At 39.2% G+C, this 13,185-nt stretch overlaps 1 protein-coding gene and 1 pseudogene across 2 annotated transcripts in view; both read left to right on the top strand.

Moving 5' to 3' along the window:
• Positions 1–13,185, top strand: part of DPP6 (dipeptidyl peptidase like 6) — a 1,325,443-nt gene that overhangs the window by 500,249 nt on the left and 812,009 nt on the right. The gene's annotated exons all lie outside the window — the stretch shown is intronic.
• Positions 429–9,467, top strand: LOC140532954 (large ribosomal subunit protein eL8 pseudogene; annotated as a pseudogene).

Raw genomic sequence — 13,185 nt, 5'->3', positions numbered from 1 at the left:
CTAGGGCGCCTTCTCTACCATTTCTTTTCATTAGTTCCCTGATATGCTGGACATTTGTTCTTCCAGATGAATTTTGATATTATTTTTTCTAATTCTAGAAAATAATTATCTGGTAGTTTGATTGGCATGGTACTGACTAGGTAAATTAATTTAGGTGAGATTGTCATTTTTATTATATTAGCTCAGTCTACCCATGAGCAACTGATGTTTTTCCACTCATCTAGATCTGACTTTATTTGTGTGAAAAATGTTCTGTAATTGTGTTCATATAATCCCTGGGTTTGTTTTGGCAGGTAGACTCTCAGATAGTTTACAGTGTCTACAGTAGCTTTGAATGGGATTTCTCTTTCTATCTCCTGCTGTTGGACTTTGTTAGTAATATATAGAAATGCAGGTGATTTATCTGGGTTTCTTTTGTAATCTGCAACTTCACCAAAGTTGTTTATTATTTCAAGGAGTTTTTCACTTGATTCTCTGAGATCCTCTAAGTATATCACCATATCATCTGCAGAGTGATAACTTAGTTTCTTCTTTGCCTATTCTTATTCTGTCAATTTCTTTTTCCTCTCTTACTGCTAAAGCTAACATTTCTAGTACCATATTGAATAACAGTGGTGATAATGGACGTACTTGTTTCACTCCTGGTTTTATTGGAAATACATCCAACTTATCCCCATTACATATAATGCTTGCTGAGGGTTTTAGGTAGATACTACTTATTATTTTACAGAAGGCTCCATTTATTTCTATGTTCTCCAGTGTTTTCAATAAGAATGGGTGTTGTACTTTCTTGTACAACAAGATGCCAAAAGGGAAGAAGGCGAAGGGGAAGAAGGTGGTTCTGGCCCCTGCTGTGGTAAAGAAGCAGGAGGCCAAGAAAGTGGTCAATCCTTTGTTTGAGAAGCTACCCAAGAACTTTGGCATTGGTCAGGACATCCAGCCCAAAAGGGACCTTACTCAATTTGTCAAATGGCCTCGGTACATCAGACTGCAGCGTCAAAGGTCTATCCTTTATAAGCGTTTGAAAGTCCTACCAGCAATTAACCAATTCACCCAAGCTTTGGACTGTCAGACAGCTACTCAGCTGCTTAAACTGGCTCACAAGTATAGACCAGAGACAAACCAAGATAAGAAGCTAAGGCTGCTGGCTCGGGCTGAACAAAAGGCTGCAGTCAAAGGAGATATCCCCACTAAGAGACCACCAGTCCTCAGAGCAGGTGTTAACACTGTTACTACCCTGGTAGAAAACAAGAAAGCACAGTTGGTAGTGATTGCACATGATGTGGACCCCATTGAGCTAGTGGTCTTCCTACCTGCCTTGTGCTGGAAAATGGGGGTTCCTTACTGTATTATCAAAGGTAAAGCCAGACTGGGTCGCTTAGTTCACAGAAAGACCTGCACAAGCATTGCCTTCACATAGGTTAATCCTGAAGATAAGGGAGCTCTGGCTAAGCTGGTAGAAGCCATCAAAACCAATTACAATGACAGATATGACAAGATCCGTCGTCACTGGGGTGGCAACGTTCTGGGTCCAAAATCAGTGGCTTGTATTGCCAAGCTGGAAAAGGCAAAAGCTAAGGAACTCGCAACCAAATTGGGTTAAATGTATATTTGACTTTTCCCTACATAAAAATAAAAATTTAAACAAAAAAAAAGAATGGGTGTTGTATTTTGTCAAAGGATTTTTCTGCATCTTTTGAGATAATTATATGGTTTCTGTTAGTTTTGTTGTTGATATGATCAATAGTGCTGATAGTTTTCCTAATATTGAACCAGCCCTGCATTCCTGCTATAAATCCTAACTGATCCTAATGTATTAATCACATGATAAGCTGCTGTATTCTTTATGCTAATATCTTATTTAAAATTTTTGCATCTATAATCATTAGAGAAATTAGTCTATAATTTTCTTTCTCTGTTTTGGCTCTTCCTTGGTTTACATATCAGAACCGTATTTGTATCATAAAAAGAATTTGGTAGGACTCCTTCTTCACCAGTTTTCTCAAATAGTCTATATAGCATTGGAATTAACTGTTCTTTAAACGTCTGATAGAATTCATTTGTAAATCCATCCAGCCCTGGAGATTTTTTCCTAGGGAGTTCATTGATGGCTAGTTCAATTTCTTTCTCTGAGATGGCATTATTTAAGTATTCAACTTCCTATTCTGTTAATCTGGACAATTTACATTTTTTTTTTAATATTCATCCATCTCATTTAGATTGTCAAATTTATGGGCATACAGTTGGGCAAAGTAATTTCTAATTATTATTTAATTTCCTCCTTGTTGGAAGTGACTTCACAGTTTTCATTTTTGATATTGGTAATATGGTTTTCTTCTTTCTTTTTGTAAATCAAATTGATCAAAGATTTGTCAATTTAATTGTTTTTTTCATAAAACCAACTCTTAGTATTCTTTATTAGTTCAATAGTTTTCTTAATTTCAATTTTATTAATCTCTCCTTTGGTTTGCATTATTTCTAGTTTGGTATTTACTTTGAGAACAAGGTATATTCCTTTCTATCCCCATTCAGTTTTCTCCAGAGATCTATCATATCTACCTTATTCAGGGTTCTATTCACCTTCTTAACTTCTTTCTTATTTATTTTGAGGTTAGATTTATCAAGTTCAGAGAGGGGGAGTTTGAGGTCACCCACTAGTATAATGTTGCTGTCTATTTCTTCCTATAACTCCCTTAGCTTCTCCTCTAAGAGTATACCACTTGGAGCACATATGTTTAATAATGATATTGCTTCATTATCTATGGTGCCTTTTAGCAAGATATAGTTTCCTTTCTTATCTCTTTTGATTAGATCTATTTCTACTTTTGCTTTGAGATTAGAATTGCTATCCCTGCTTTTTTTACATCAACTGAAGTACAATATATTCTGCTCCAACTTTTTTCCTTTACCTTGTGTGTATCTCCCCATTTCAAATGTGTTTTTTGTAAACAACATATTGTTGGATTATGGTTTTTAATCCATTCTGCTATCTGCCTCTGTTTATAGGAGAGTTCATCCCATTCACATTCACTGTTAGGATTACTATCTGTGTCTTTCCCTCCATCTATGGTTTTTGTTCACCCTTCTCCCTTCCCCTCCACAATGGAGTTTTAATTTTTGACCACCACCTCCCTCAGTCATCCCTCCCTTCTTGCAGCCCCCCTCCCTTTTACTCCCCTATTCTCTTCTTACTTCTACCCTCTATTTTAGCCTCCTGTCCCTTTTCTTTTGCCTTTCCCCTCCTACTGCCTATTGAGTTAGTTAGATTTCTATACTTAACTGAGTTTGTTGTCCTCTCCTTCAACCAAATCAGATGAGAGTAATCTCAAACAATACTCATCTCCCTCCCCTCTTTCCATCTACTGTAATATGTTTTTGTGCCTCTTCCTGTGATGTAACTTACTTTTTTCTACCTCCTTCTTTTCACATCTCCCATTACAATCCCTTTGTACCCTTAATGCACATTTTTATCATCACATCATTTAATTTATACCCAAAAAACTCCCTCTATCTATGTATATCCCTTTTATATGTCATAATAAATATACAATTCTCAAGAATAACAAGTATCATCTTCTCTTATAGGGATGTAAACAGTTTGCCCATATTGAATATTTTTCCCCTGTTTACCTTTTTATGCCTCTCTTGAGACTTGTGTTTGAAGACAGAACGTTCTAGTGAGCTCTGGCCTTTTCACCAAGAAGGTCTGGAAATGCCTCATTTCCTTGAATGTCTGTTTCCTTGCCTGAAATAGTATGATCAGTTTTGCTGGGTAATGATCCTTGGTTGCAGTTCCACCTCCTTTGCCTTAACAAATATTCCAATCCCTCTGATCTTTTAATGGAGAAACTGCAAGTTCCTGTGTGATCCTGACTGTGATTCCTCAATATTTGAATTGTTTCTTTCTGGCTTCCTGCAGAATTTTCTCCTTCACTTTATAGTTCTGGAATTTGGCAACGCTATTCCTTGGTGTTTTCTGTTTGGGATCCCTTTCAGGAGGTGAATGGTGGATTCTTTTGAGGACTATTTTGCCCTCTGGATCTAGGACCTCTGGGTAGTTTTCCTTGATGATTTCTCGGAAGATATTGTCCAGGTTCATTTTTCATCATAGCTTTCTGATAGACCAATAATTCTTAGATTTTCTCTCCTGGATCTAAAGTCAATTGTTTTTCCAGTGAAATATTTTACATTTTCTTCTATCTTTTCATTGTTTAGATTCTGTTTGACTGATTGTTGATGTCTCAAAGGATCATTAGCTTCTACTTGCCCAATTCTAATTTTTAAAAAATTGTTTTCTTCAATTAACTTTTGCATTTCCTTTTCCATCTGTCCAATTGTTCTTTTTAAGGAGTTATTTTCTCAGGTTAGTTTTTGTACTTCCTTTTTCATTTCTCCAATTTTCCCAGTTAGCTTTTGTGCTTCCTTTTCCATTTGTCCAATTTTCCTTTTAAATTCTTCCGTGATATCTTTTTTCATATTTTTAAAATCATTGACCAGTTTTTCTTCTACTTCCCTAATTTAGCTTTTAAAATCCTTCTTAAGGTCTTCCAAGAATGCTCTTTGGACTTAAGACCAGTTCCTATTCCCTTCTGAAGTTTCAGATGGAGGTACAGTCTAGATGCTGACCTTTTTGGTATTTGTGTTTTGGTCCTTGTCCCCACAGACAGATTCTATGGTCTTATCTTTTCCAGTTTGCTTCTTCCTCATGATGATCACCCTTTTCCTGGCTTTAAAAGTGGATCTCTGCTTCTGGGGCACAGAAGGCTCTGTTCTGTGATTCTTGTGCTTAGAACTTGAGGCTTTGTGTGTTGTGGCCTCTGGTTCTTTCAGCTTGAAGCTCAGATGCTGTAGCTTACCTGGTGCTCAGTTGGCTGGTGTGCCAAAGCAGAGGTGAGGTGAAGTCCTTCTGAGTTTCCCCAGAGTTACCCTGGAGCTAGCTGTGTTAAGTATGAGAGAGGGGTGGTCTGACCATATGAAATCTCCTCTCCTGAGCACAGGCAGGTTCAGTGGTTGGTGAACCTCATTTTGCTAGTGTCTTCCCAATTCCCTTGACTGTGCTGAGGCAGGCCTGGGATCCTGGTGTTGACAATTACAGGCTCCACCTCCCTGGGGCTTAGGATCTCCTCCTGGTTTGCTGAGGTGGGGATTTCTGGGACAACTGTAGTCCTGCACTGTTCTGCTTCAGCCACAGCAAGAGGGATCCCTCTTTGCAATTTTCCTAGCCTCACAGGTTAAGATGCTGCTTACCCCTTTGGCTGATCTCACTATTCCTGGATTTTTCATGGGGAAATATTCTCTGGGTTTTTCTAGGTCAACATGGGGAAGAGTAGAGCATTTACCAATCACTCCACCATCTTGGCTCCTGGAAGTTTAAGCAGGTGACTTACAGACATTTAATTTGTGGGCTGATAGTCTCAGGAGTGGCTACTACTGGTACCTGGGGTTCTGGGGTTCTCTCTCACTCAGTTCCAGGTCATTTTGGTGCCATAAAGGTATAATCTGAAAGTCTTGAATTTTTGTCAAATATTTCTCATATTGAAATTTTCCTGAGATGCCTGATGCAATTGGGCTACATGCAACTTGTTCCAAGATTTTAAGGGAATTATAATTAACTGGTTTTCTTTTCATCTGTCTAAGTTTTTATATAATGGTAGGTAGGGAAATAATGTAACTACGCATATTATATATATTTGCGTGTTCACATGTATACATGTATTGTTTATGCATACACATATCTGCATATGTACACATATATGCATACGTTCATGGGAATACATTGTGTGGATACATGTATATGACATATACATGATGTGTGGATATGTGTAAATATGCATGCATGTATCCCTATGTACATACATGCATGTATGCATACATACATATACAGCCCTACATTTAGAAGAAGACAACCATTGGCACTCCCATACCCTTTAAACACCCCACCCCAGCATTTCCACCTGATCTGCCAATGCACCCTATGCAGCCTCGAATCTTGTCCTTCTATCCACGTTGGAGCTGAACTCTCCTATGGGAATTAAAATGTGATCTCCTTGAAAGTAGGGATTGTTTTCTCTTTCTATCCCTGGCCCTCAGTATGGTGTTTGGCACATAGTAAGCACTTAACCTTTTTCCTTCACTTCTTCATTTATTCATGGTCCATTTTCAACCCCTCCTTCTCCTCCATGTAGCCTCCTTTACCTTCCCCCTCCAGATTCATTTCTCCTTTCTCTGGTCTCACTAGCACTTACAGCACTGTCTGTCCATTCCTCTGGCCCTTAATCATGTGCTGTCCTAGAACATTTTTCACCTCAGAGGCAGAGAGACAATGAAGGTGCAGTGGTGGGAGTACGAACGTGTGATCAACTCCTGCCCTGCTACATTGTCTCAGCAAAGTACCATAAATGATGTCAATGCCTTGTCCAATTCAGGCTTTGTGGAAATTTGCTAATGAGGAGACTATGTGGTGTACTATGCTTGATCTCAGGTCTGACTGCTGCATGGGTCATTAATGACCTTAAGCAAGTCATTTCATTTTTCTTGACCTCATTTTACTGATATTTAAAATAATGGAGATGGACTAACTGGACTCTAAGATCTCTTAGAGCTTTTGATCCTATTTGAGTCCATTCTGGTTCTAAGCAAAGGAAGGTATTATAGGTCTGTAAAGAACTGATCAAGTTTGCTCATTATGAAGGGTGGTGTGATAGAAAGAATACTGAATTTGGAGGCAGACAACTTAGGTTCAAATCCAGATTCTCATACTTCTTAAGAGCTAGCACTTATATAGTGCCATGGGTTCAAATCTACTTTCTCATGCTTATTAAAAGCCAGTATGTATATAACACCAAAAGTTCAAATCCAGATTCTCATATTTATTAAGAGCTAGTAGGTACATAGTGCTATCCATTCAAATCTAGATTCTCATCCTTAGTGAAAAGCCAGCATGGATATAGCAATATGGGTTCAAATCCAAATTCGCATATTTATTAATAGCTAGCACATACATAGTGCCATGATTCAAATCCAAATTCTCGTATTTATTGGCTAGCTTCTATATGGTGCCATAGGTTCAAATATGGATTCTCATATTTATTAATGGTTGACATTTATATAGCACCACACAGACCTTGTTTTATTTGATCCTTGAAACAAACAGAGAGGTAAGTACTACTATTCTTTGAATTTTACAGATAAGGAAACTGAGACTGAGAGAGATAAGAGTCAGCTGGCTAGTAAGTATCTTAGGATTTGAACTAGTTTCATTCCAACTCCAGGTCCTTTGCTTTAACTTCTGTGTCATCTCTGTGATTTTGGTCAAGTCACTTCATCTCCTTAGTTTCCATGACTACAAATGAAGGTTTTGAACTAAGTGCTCTTCAAGATTCTTTCCAACCTTAGATCATGTGATGATAAATTTTATTTCTTTGTTTCCTCCCAACATGTTGCTGCTCTGCCTCTCCCACTCTTATTCTCCAGTGTTTCTTCCTTTCTACTGCAGCAAAGCCCTGTTGGAGGAGACATCAGCTGGCCTAATTCAGTCAGCCTCATCTATTGGCAATTGGTCTTTTAATGAAAACCCTCTTGACATATCAATAACTCCACATCAAAATGTCCATTTGTTCTAAATAAGAATCGATTACATTCAATTAATGTAGATCATGTCACCAGGCAGTTAATTTGGATTATCACAGGCGTGCAGTTCATGACCTAGAATAACAGAAACCAGCAAACATCCTTATTAGTGAGAAGTATCCTTGGCACAGGAGAGGGCAAAGAACTCAGAATGTTTTTTGTTTTGTATTTTAATGCTAATTCCAACAAAAGCATCTTCTCCTAAATGAGTAGTCTCTCCGGTGTGTAATGAGAACATGGGCAAACTTGAGATTAAATTGGAACCAGGCCTCCCTCTCACTCTGGGAATTGTGGCACATGGAATAGCAAATAATGTTCTCAGTTGCATCATCCCACAGTGGTAGAGATGGTGATGATGAGAATGATGATGATGACGTACATTTAGATTGCATGCTATGGATTTCAAAGCACTTGAGGAAATTGGTGTGTTAATATTTGACTACTTCAAAATAATTATAGATAGTAAATACATATATAATACAGTAAATGTACATCATAAAACATTATTTTACTGCTTCAAATTTTTAATTCTTCAAGGATTCATAATTTAATCAACAACAACCCATATGGCAGCCTCTTTACAAATTAATGGATGCCCTTAGAGAGTTGCTGGGGCTAAAAAATTAATCCTATGGATAATGAACCTCTTTGAGTTTAGCTATGAAGCAAACATGTAGCACATCCCAGAATTGCTATCTGAAAGCTTACCAGATTGATAGAACTTGCCAAAAGTTTCTTGCCAGCTAGGTGTACCTTCATCCCCACCCCCCCCTTACCCTCCCCATAAAGTATCAGAATATGACTTCAGCTAAGTACGTCATTCCTTTTTTCTTATTTTTTTTTTAGATCAGGAAAAGACTAAGGAAAGGTTAAATTCCACAGACAGTGAAATTAGGACTATAACTCGAGTTTCTTGACTTTAAATTAAGTATTCTTAAAATCTGTAACTTTCTTCAAAGTACCACTTTACTCAAGTACCACATTCTATGTAAAGCTTTTTATGATTCTCCCAGCAACTAATGCATTTCTCCAAAAATTTAGTGTATTCTCATACATGAATGTATTGTCACCCTTCACTAAGGTGTAAACTAGAATAGGGCAAGGAATTTTTGTACCCCATCCACTGCATCATATCTGTCACATAATAGGTGTTTAATAAATGCATGTTGATTGCATTTTCAAAACATAATTATATATGAAAATTTTTAAACATTCTTATATATGGAATCTCACTTGATCCTTAAAATTCTTGTTTGTCCTTCGTTCTAGAAGAGAATTAGTGATATCAGGAGGGTGATATCTTGACTTGCAAGTGAGCTGGATTTAAGTGAGGCAGAGCTGTATGACATCATCAACCTCATGCTCTTGTCTAAGATCATTTGAGTCCAGTGGAAAGACAAAGGTCAGGACTGGTGATGACTCCAGACTCAGTGGGAGACCTTGGCCTTTTTAAGGTCTCAGTTCCTCTGAGGCAATACCCATTCTGTGATTTAAGGCTACAATAAAAAATGAAGTAAAAGATGGCCTACTCTGCCTACTCAGAAAATAATAATAATAATAATTCAAACTAGAAGGGGAAGACCCTTAGGGTTTCTGGCCAGAAGAGAAACAATTGCTATTTACATTCATTCTGAGGCATCAAAACCCAAACGATGACCCAACTTGGAGGATTTATTATTGATCAACCTGTGGGAGCTAAACTAATTTGGGTTTAAAACACTTCTCTGAAGTGAGGAACACCTGAGTTGACATTTACTAGCTGTGTGACCTTGGGTGAGTCACTTAACCTGAATTGCCTTACCAACCCCTTCCAAAAATGATAGAAAAAATAACTAGGGGGGGCGGAGCCAAGATGGCGGAGTGAAAGCAACGACTCACCTAAGCTCCTGGAAAAACTCCTTTGGATATTTCTGGGGGGAGAGTCTGACCAGACTTTGGAGGTGTGGAATCCAGTGGGAGACGGACTTTGACAGATTCGGAGCCCAGGCTGGACTGGAAGGTCCACGGGAGGGATCTGTTCCGCGGGGGTGAGAGCCCGGCGCACAGCGCAGCGCGGTCGGCGCGGCAGGGCGGAGGCGACCCGAAGGGCCCGAGAGTGGCGGGCGAGACCAGCGGAGCAGGAGATAAGCCAGGCCGAGCCAACGATATCAGCGCAACAGCCTTTGAAATCTTCAGCCTAAAGACGGGACTTCAGTGGGTCACTACTTGAACATCCAGAAGCTGGGATGCCGGAGTGATCAGTAAGTGCTCTCCCCTCCCCCCCCCCGATGACCGTGAGGGAACCATAAAATTCTTCCCCAGATTGATCCTGGATCAGTGGGAGCAGCAGAAAGGGGCGAGTGGTCTCGTAACACCAGAGGCTGGAGAGGTGGCAAAGGGGGATTCTTCCTACCGTGGTGGAGGCTATCTAGAGGGACAGACGACCCAGGGCAGAGAAAAATTCGCACTGAGACCCAAGCAAGCCTCAGCCCGGGAGACGAGCCCCAGGAGGGGCGGGAACACGCATTAGCCTCTAGGCGTGCCCCAGCCCTCCAGGGGAAAAGGGAAGACAATAGGGAAGCTGGGATCACCATCCCCCTGGACCTTGCCTTTGCCTCAGGCCAGCTGAGGAGATATCCTGAGACCAGACGACACCTCCCACACACCTATCAAGCTAAACCCAGGGTTGATCTGGGAAACAACAACAACAACAACAAAAAAAGCCTGCTTTTAGCCTAGACAAACATCAGCTCAACTTAAAAGATCTGTATCTTCTGACTGAAAGAACCAAAAGCTACAACACTCAGCCAACATCATGAATCGGAAAAAGCAGACGAAAAGTGAAAAAACCATAGAATCTTTCTATGGGGATAAGGACCAAAACACAAACACCAAAGAGGTCAGAGCTGAGACTGTACTTCCATCTGAAACCTCAGATGGGACTATGAATTTCTCGCAAGCACAACTAGATTACCTGGAACGTCTGAAGAAGGATATAAAAGAAAAACTGGCCAATGATTTTAAAACCATAAAAAAAGAATTCACTGATGAGAACATCAATCTGAAAAAGAAAATTGAAGAAATGGAAAAGGAAGTTCAAAAATTAACTGGAGAGAATAATTCCCTAAAAGGAAGAGTTAATCAAACGGAAAAGGAAACTCAAAACCTAATAGGGAAAATTGATCAGATGGAAAAGGAAACCCAAAACCTAACTGGGAAAATTGGTCGAATGGAAAAAGAAGTACAAAAATTAAATGGAGAAAATAGCTCCTTAAAGGGAAAAATTGGCCAGATGGAAAAGGAGATGCGAAAGCTAACTGAAGAAAACAATACGATCAAGATTAGAATTGGGCAAGTAGAAACTAATGACTCAATGAGGCAACAAGAGTCAGTCAAACAAAATCTAAAGAATGAAAAGATGGAAGAAAATCTAAAATATTTAATTGGAAAAACAACTGACCTGGAAAATAGATCCAGGAGAGAAAATCTAAGAATTATTGGCCTGCCAGAAACCCATGATGAAGAAAAGAGTCTGGACAATATCTTCCAGGAAATCATCAAGGAAAACTGCCCAGAAGTACTAGACTCAGAGGGCAAAATAGTCATCGAAAGAATCCACCGTTCCCCACCGGAAAGGGATCCCAAACTCAAAACCCCAAGAAATATAGTTGCCAAATTCCAGAGCTATCAAGTGAAGGAGAAAATACTACAAGCAGCCAGAAAGAAACAATTTAAATATCAAGGTCACACAGTCAGGATCACACAGGACCTTGCAGCTTCTACATTAAAAGATCGAAAGAATTGGAACCCAATATTCCGTAAGGCAAAGGAGTTGGGACTCCAACCGAGGATCAACTACCCAGCAAAGTTCAGCATAACATTTCAGGCAAGGAGAAAGTCATTCAACGAAATAAGGGATTTCCAGAGCTTCCTGACCAAAACACCAGAACTCAATAGACAATTTGATCTTCAAATGCAGGTCTCCAGAGAATCATAAAAAGGTAAACAGAGGGGAAAAAACAAAAACAAAAACTTGCAACTCAATTAGGGCAATCTGTTTACCTCCCTGTAAGGGAAGATGCTACCTGTTAATCTTGAGAACTGTGCAGCTATTATGATAAAAGGGATATATGTAGAGGGAACGGGCATAAAGTAAATGATGTCATGGCAAAAATATGATTTAAGTATGAGAAGGGAATGTAATAGGAGGTGTGGAAAGGGGGAAGCAGAAAATGGCAAATTATATCACAGGAAGAAGTACAAAACCATAGTAGAGGGAAGGAGGGGAGGGAGATGAGCATTGTTTGAGAGGTACTCTCATCTGATTTGTTCAAAGGAGGGAACAATAACCTTAAGCAGATAATCCTAACTAGCTCTATAGGTAGTAGGAGGGGAAGGGGGAAGAAAGGGGAGGGTGGCTAAAAGGGAGGAAAGAAGCAATAAGAGTAAAGGGGACTAAAAGGGAGGGGGGCTAAAAGAAGGAGGGGAAGGCTGCAGGAGGAGGGGGAGAAAAGTGAATACTATTGAGGAGGGGAAGGGAGACGGGAGAGTTAAAAGCACAAATGGTGGGAAAGAGGGTGGAGGGAAATACACAGATTGTAATCATAACTGTGAATGTGAATGGGATGAACTCTCCCATAAAACGGAGACGGATAGCAGAATGGATTAAAAGCCATAATCCAACAATATGCTGCTTACAAGAAACACATTTGAAACGGGGGGATACACATAGGATAAAGGTCAAAGGATGGAGCAGAATATATTGTGCTTCAGCTCATGTAAGAAAGGCAGGAGTAGCAATCCTAATCTCAGACAAAGCAAAAGCAGAAATAGATCTAATCAAAAGGGATAAGGATGGAAACTATATCCTACTAAAAGGCACCATAGACAATGAAGCAATATCATTACTAAACATGTATGCTCCAAGTGGTATAGCATCCAGATTCTTAGAGGAGAGGTTGGGGGAGTTGAAGGAAAAAATTGATAGCAAAACTATACTAGTGGGGGACCTCAACCTCCCCCTCTCTGAACTAGATAAATCCAACCTTAAAATAAACAAGAAAGAGGTTAAGGAGGTAAATAAAACTCTGGATAAGGTAGATATGATAGATCTTTGGAGAAAATTAAATGGGAATAGAAAGGAATATACCTTTTTCTCAGCGGTACATGGAACATTTACAAAAATTGACCATGTACTAGGACATAAAAATCTCACAATCCAGTGCAGAAAGGTAGAGATAATCAATGCATCCTTTTCAGATCATAATGCATTAAAAATTACATGTAATAAAAGGCCATGGAAAGAGAAACCAAAAATCAATTGGAAACTAAATAATCTAATTCTAAAGAAGGATTGGGTCAAAGAAGAAACCATAGAAACAATCAACAACTTCATTCAAGAGAATGACAATAGTGAGACAACGTACCAAAACTTATGGGACACTGCAAAAGCAGTTATTAGGGGAAGTTTTATATCTCTGAATGCTTACATAAATAAAATAGAGAAAGAGGAGATCAATGACTTAGGCTTGCAGTTGAAAAAGCTAGAAAAAGAACAAATTGAAAATCCCCAAGTAA

Source organism: Notamacropus eugenii, chromosome 3 (assembly GCF_028372415.1).
Source record: "Notamacropus eugenii isolate mMacEug1 chromosome 3, mMacEug1.pri_v2, whole genome shotgun sequence".
Taxonomy (NCBI): domain Eukaryota; kingdom Metazoa; phylum Chordata; class Mammalia; order Diprotodontia; family Macropodidae; genus Notamacropus; species Notamacropus eugenii.
Note: the sequence above shows the minus strand (reverse complement) of the source record. Positions and strands in the feature narration are given on the sequence as shown.